Source organism: Echinops telfairi, unplaced genomic scaffold (genome assembly GCF_000313985.2).
Source record: "Echinops telfairi isolate 266 unplaced genomic scaffold, ASM31398v2 ScPeMD7_4;HRSCAF=17, whole genome shotgun sequence".
NCBI lineage: Eukaryota > Metazoa > Chordata > Mammalia > Afrosoricida > Tenrecidae > Echinops > Echinops telfairi.
The window spans coordinates 40731968-40739253 of record NW_022103900.1 but is presented as its reverse complement, the minus strand read 5'-3'; the positions used below and the strand labels follow the sequence as shown (position 1 = coordinate 40739253).

Sequence of the window (7286 nt, the reverse complement as noted above, 5' to 3'; positions counted from 1 at the left end):
ACAATGATGATGGCCACAAATGTACAACGTGCTTCACACAATGCATCTATGTATGGATTGTGTGGTAAGAGTTGTACGAGTCCCCATAAAATGATTTTTTTAATAAGAAAAGAAAAAATGAAAACTTCAAACAAAACAACCAGATGAAAACCATATAAGACAATAAGCTAAAAGAAAGCATCAAAGATACAAAAGAAACATGACACCAAAAATCATCATAAAGGAGCCGGCGCCCGCGAGCCCCGCTAGGTGTGCATTTAGAAACGTGACGGCGCCTCTTCCATGGGGACGGGACTCTGACGGAGTATTCAAGGTCACCTGAGTGAGGGCCTCATCCAGGATGTCCTCAACCACTGGCTGAGCTACATTGCCCAAATTAAACTCCCCAAGAAGAGGGGCACCTCCATCGAATTCCAGAACGGGATGCTGAGCGTGTCCCCGATCGGACGAGGCTGCGCCCAAGAGGAGCGCGTTGAGTTCTGTGAGCTTGACAAAAAAGAGCGCATCAAAATAAATAAATAAATAAAATAATAATTAAAAAAAAGAGCGCATCAGGGAGCGGTTCGTCGCTTCGACTCTTCCCTGAGGGCTGGGACAAGCGGTACTGCCTCCGACGTGTGGAGGAGGACGGCTACAGCACCATCTGCTTCTTCGGAGACAAAACCATGCCGGGCGGAAACGACCATGAGATCTTCACAGAGCCCCGGGCAGTGGGCTACCCAGTGGCGGCCCCCCCGAGGACACGCGCCGGATCTGTGAGGGGCTCTTCTTCTGAGGGCCTCCCCTGGCGGGCAGGGTGCTTTCAGGTCCCTGGTCTAAAGCACCCCCGCCCTGGGCTCACCATGCTGGAATCTACAGTTGAAGTCACACACACTTGGCTGGGTGGTAATGTTCCTGAGGAGTGGACACTGCCCACCCCCACTACAGGCACACCACTCCCTCCACCAGGACCAGAAGGCAGGCTACCTTACAGACCACCTCCTCCCACTTCTGCCAGGCCCCTCCCCACCTACTCCAGGGTCCTGTGCCAACAGACCGATCAGGCATGGGACAGGCCACCCAAGGCTGAAGTTAGGAACCTTCCTGAAATGCAGCCCCTTCTGTACTCTGGCTGTTGGAGGGGCGTCCTGGGGCTGAGGGTCTTTTCTAGACCTGGCCCCACTCCCTGTGGAGGAGGCAGTCCTTGGAGACAAATGACCTACAGTGACGCTGGTGTCCGGAGCCAGTTCGATGAATGGCTTAGGCGTTGTTGGGCCACCTGGGCCTCCCCAGACATCTTCCTGATTGCTCAGCACCCTGTACCCCTCCTCCCCCAGAACCTGCAGATAGGACGCCTGCCAAGAAAACGGTTCTGGGTCCCAAGCCTAATATTAAACTCTTACAGATATGAAGAGACAAATATATCATAATACGATAATACTGGGAGATTCAATACATCACTTTCAACTAAAGATCGATCAATTAGAAAAAAAGAGAAAGAAAAAAATTGATCAACTAGAAAGAAAATCAACAATGATACCCCCCCCAAAAAAACATAATCAACTTAATCTCAGAGATATATATATAGAACACTTCGCCAGCAAAAGTTCATTTAATTTTCTCATGCCCACAGTAGCTATTCTAGAATAGATCATATTGTAGGTAATCAAGCAAGCATTAATAAATTCAAAGACATTGAGATAATACAAATAATCTTTTCAGATCATAATGCTGTAAAATTATAAATCAACCATAGAAAACCCAACTCCCAAACATCAAGTGCATGGAAATTGAGCAATACTTTGAAGTAATTAAATAAAGAACAATCAAAAGATTCCTGAAACAAATGAGAGTGAAAATACAACTTACCAAAACCTTTGGTACATGGCAAAAGTAGTATGCAGAGGGTAGTTTATAGCAATAACTGCATACATCCATAAAGCAGAAAAAAAAGAACACTTTAACACATCTACTACAACCATTGGAAAAAGTGCAAGGAAAAAGAAACAGACACTAGAAGAAAAGAAATAATAAAGATTAGGGCAGAAATAAATGAATCAGAAAAAAATATTTTTCAAACTAAAAAATCTATAAGACAAGTTGGTGCTTTGAAAAGATTAACAAAATGGATAAACTACTGGCAAACCTAACAAAGGAAACGAATGATAAAAAAACAAATTCTACAAATTTAAAAGAAGTGGGTGATACTAAAACAAAATTAAAGGAGATTAAAAATAATCACAATATTATGAAATATTGTACTCCAACAAATTTGAAAATCCAGAAGAAATGGATAAATTTTTAGAAATGCATTATTTACCTAACTTACAACAGAATGATGTAGAAAATCTCAACAAACCCATACACCAGAAAAAAATTAGATCTAGTCATACAAAAAAACCCCAAAACTCCCCACATAAACAAGTCCAGGTCCAGAGTATTTCACTGAGAATTCTATCAAACTTTTAGAGAAGATTTAATACTAGTTTTATAAAAACTATTCCACAATATACAAATGGACAATATACTACCAAGCTCATTTTATGAAGCAACTATAAATCTGATCCTTAAACCAGACAAAGACATCACCAGAATTGAACATTACAAACCAGTGTCTCTAATGAATATACATTCCAAGATGTTCAATAAAACCAACAGAATTCAACAAAGCATTTAAAAAAAATCATGTTCAAGTGGAATTCATACCAAATATGCAAGGATGCTTTAATATTAAAAATCAATTCAATTCACCTCCTGAACAAAATAAAGAAGAACCATATGATTATAGCAAACAATACAGACCTCTGTGAGAGCAGGGCCGTCTCCTGAGGATTCTGGGAACTCTTATCTTCCTCCCTAGTGGCAGGAGACTCTTCTCTGCTTCATCGTTCTGCTGACAAGCCAGATGTGCTAATTTGATAGAGCCAGAGCCCTGGAGCGGGGGTGGGGGTGGGGGGCCCGAATGTGGAGACCTATGCCAGCACTGAGCTGCTTCCACTGCCACTATATCCACAAGACTTTCCACCACGGGTCTCTGATCTTTCTTCTTGCATTCAGCATCATTGCATGTGCTGCATGAGTCTGAAGAAGAATTTATAGACTGGTAACAGACATATGGGCTAATATTGGATTTATGGACTTAACCTGAACTGGGCTGGGATGTTTTCTTAATGTACAATATTGCTCTTTGATTTAAAGTTCTCTCTTATACACATATGAGTGTCTATGATTTTGTTTGTCTAATCAACCCCGACCAACACACATTTCCTCTTTGAACAGGAGCTTGACAAGATTGCCCTTTATTTTATCACCACTTTTATTTTACACAGTCCTGGAAGTTTTAGCTAGAGCCATAAGACATCAAAAAGATATTAAAGGTATCCACATAGGCACAGAATAAATAAAAAATATCTTTATTTGCAGATGACATAATCATGTATATAGAAAACCCCAAAGATTCAATTAAAAAGTTGTTCAAGACCAGAGCATGTACACTGGTTCAGATGAGAGCTGGAAACACAGGGAATCCAGGACAGAAAAATCCCTCAGGACCAATAATGAGAGTAGCCATACCAGGAGGGGAAGAGGAAGGTGGGAGGATAAAGGGGAAACCGATCACAATGACCTATATATAACCCCCTCCCAGGTAGTGCAAGACATGGAAAAATAATAATAATTTGTTCATAGTGAGGGAGGGAAGAGGAGGGAGGGGAAAATGAGCTGATACCAAGGGCTCAAGTAGTAAGAAAATGTTTTGAAATGATGGCAACAAATGTACAAATGTGCTTGACACAATGGATGGATGGATGATAAGAGTTGTATGAGCCCCCAATAAAATTATTTTTTTAAAAAAATTGTTCGAACTAATTGAAAAATTTGGTAGTGTAGCAACTGTAAGAGCAACATACAGAAATCAGTTGGATCCTTGTATATTAAGGAGGAGGATGCTACCAAAAAATACATTAAAAGAATAATACCATTTACAATAACTACATAAAAGGTAAAATATTTAGGAATGAATCTTGCCAGAGAAACAAAAGACATATACAAGGGAAACTACAAAACACTCCTACAAGAAGCCAAAAGAAGTTTACACAAATAGGAAAGCTTTTTGGAATGTGTTCCTGGATAGGGATACTAGATATGGTGGAAAATGTTAATATTACCAAAAATATTTTACAAATTCAATGCAATTCTGACCCAAATCCCACCACAACTCTTCAGAGAAATGGAAAAACTAATCACCAACTTTGTTTGGAAAGGAAAGAAACCAGAATACATAAAACACTATTAAAAAATAAAAACAAAGTAGGAGGCCTTTCACTCCCAGACTTTAAAACCTACTATATAGCCACAGTAATCAAAACAGCTTGGTATTGGTACAACATTAGATATGAAGACCAATGAATTAGAATTGAGAACCCAGAAATACAACCTATAGACACCTAATCTTTGATAAAGGGGTAGAACATATTAAATAGGGAAGTTATAGCCTTTGCAGCAAATGGTGCTGGAAAAACTGGATCTTCACCTGCAAAAGAATGAAAGAAGGCCCAGAGGTCATGCCATGTTCAAAAATGAACTCAAGATTAATCAAAGCCTAAATATAAACTGCGCAGTTATAGAGCCCATCAATGAAAAACATAGGGACAAACTTAAGGAACTAATGCAAGGGTCAAGTACACTACCAAACATAATGAAAAGTATTCACATGGAAGAAGACAAAATAAAGAACTGGGATCTACTGAAAATACTACATTTATGCACATCAAATTACTTCACCAAAAGAGTCTATCTCAAACCCACAGATTGGGGGAAAGTATGTAGTAGTAAAATGATGATAAAGGGCTAGTCTCCAAAATCTATTTTGAAAATACAATATATTAACAAGAAAAATACAAATAACATAATAAAAAATGGGACCAAGACGTGAATAGATAATTTATCAAAGTCAACATCCAGGCAGTCAACAATCACATGAAGAAATGTCTTCATGCATGAGCAATAAGAGGAATTAAAATAACAAAGAGATGCCACCTCACACCGACCCTTTCAGCAAAACTCAACACAACAGAAAATAAATGCTAGAAAGGACTTGGAGAGTTCAGAATGCTTTTACATTGCTGGTGGGACTGTAGAATTAATTCTACAACCACTATTGAAATCAGTATGGCAATAAAAAAGAAAAGAAATCCGTATGGCACATTCTTAAACAAATGCAAATACAAGTATATTATGATTCAGCAATCTCCCTACTTAGTATATACCCTAAGAAATCAAGAATACAACACGAACAGACATAAGCACACCTATGTTTATTGCAGAAATTTCCATAGACAAAAACATGGAAACAACCAAATATCCAAATTGTAGAGGAATGAATAAAGAAGCTCTGGTACGTTCATACTATGGAATATAATGCATCAATAAAAAAAACAATGACAATGCTCTTAAACACAACAAGACATGGACAAAGCTAGAGAACATTAAGCAAACTTAGTCACTCTTACAAAAACAGATATTTACTACCCCCATTATCTTAAGGAAAAATAAAGAAAAAAGAGACATGCTTTATGAGGAGGCCAGGGATGGAGGCAGCCAGCAGAGTGGGGAGGGACAAGATATTGAGGAGCGAGGGAAGAAGAATGGGGGTGGGGGTGGCGATTTTTTAAAAATTAGAACTCCAGCTGCATAAGAATAAAATAGGACCCATAACTCACCTCATGGACGAAAATGAACTCAAGATGGATCAAAGACCTAAATGTAAATCCCAGAGCTATAAAGATCATCAATGAGAAAATTGGAACAGAGTTAAGGGCGTTGCTGTCCAATATAATGCAGGAATCCCACACAGCATAGAATAGGTAACTGAGACCTGCTGAAAGCAAGGCACTCAGATGCTTCACAAGGCTATCGTGTTGGTGCGCATGATGATGCCTGCCAAGAAGCCATTGACGGTGCCATCTGTGAGTACTAATAGGACCTAGATGCATGCATGATAGAGGGACTGAAGTGTTGAATTGATACATATTTGAATTGTTTGCATATTTGCCCTGAAGAATATTTAGTCTTTAACTCAGTATACTCTCTTCGTTTTACTTGTTTTTAAGTTGCTTGATGATTAAACCACTTTCATACAAAATTTTTTTTGAAAGATTTCATCAAAAGAGTGAAAGGGAAACTCATAAGCTGGAAAAAATTTTCAAGATGATGTAATGGAGAGGCAGTTGATCTCTAAAATCTACAGAACGCTGCAACATCTCAATCAGAAGACGAGTAACCCAATTAAAAATTGGTCAAAGGGCATGGGCAGACAATTCCCCAAAGAAGACATCCAAATGGCCAACAAACACATGAAGACATGTTCATGATCACTAGTCATCTGGGAGATGCAAATTAAAACAATGATGAGATACCACCTTACACCCACAACGACAGCCAGGTTCAAAGAAACAGAAACTAACAAATGTTGGCAAGAGTGCAGAGAGATGGGAAGACTCCCACATTGCTGGTGGGACTATAAATATGAACAACCATTATGGAAAGCAATCTGGTGCTACCTCAAACACCTGGGAATGGAAACTCCATATGATCCAGCAATAGCTCTGCTGGGTGTACACCCTAAAGATCAGAGCCGTGGCACAAACAGAAATATACATGCACACCCATGTTCATCGTACTGCTCACAATAGCAAGAAGAGGGACACAACCCCAAAGCCACCAGCAGAAGAATGGATAAAGAAACTTTGGTGCATACACACAATGGAATACTATGCATCCCTAAAAAAGAATGAGGAAACCCCAAGGCGTGGACTAGAGGTCCTTATGTTGACAAAAGGATATATATTGGATGAAACCACTTTTACAGGAAAGAAAAACAAAACAGGCTTTCAGTCCCAAGAAGCTGGAGGTCACCGAGGGATTGCGGACAGGGAGGAAGATGAAGCAATAGACTAGCGGATTGACAGGTATTGAAAGGGTTGGAAGGGTTTTGTAATCCACGGGAGGAAGGAGAAAAGGAACTGAGGGAGAGTGGGGAGGGTAAGCCCTGGGGGGAACAGCAGGAGGGCTGAGGGGGGGGTTGACAAGTCATTTAAGATATGGAACACAAAAATGATGGTCAGCAATATAACACACACACACCACCTAATTCACAATTTTTTAAATTTAGAAAAGAATAAATACGAAGTTTTGAATTAAAAAAGAATGTGTGCATTCAAAGGAACCGTTTTCCTGATTTAAACCAGCAGTCAGTTGAGGGTCGCCCCATTCCTCCCTTGTACGGACAGTCCCTGGGTGGCGGCAAT

The 7286-nt window shown here is 39.7% G+C and overlaps 1 pseudogene; it reads left to right on the top strand.

Annotated features, from left to right (window-relative positions):
- Nucleotides 1-199: 199 nt before the first annotated feature.
- Nucleotides 200-862, top strand: LOC101649596 (annotated as a pseudogene).
- Nucleotides 863-7286: the final 6424 nt, after the last annotated feature.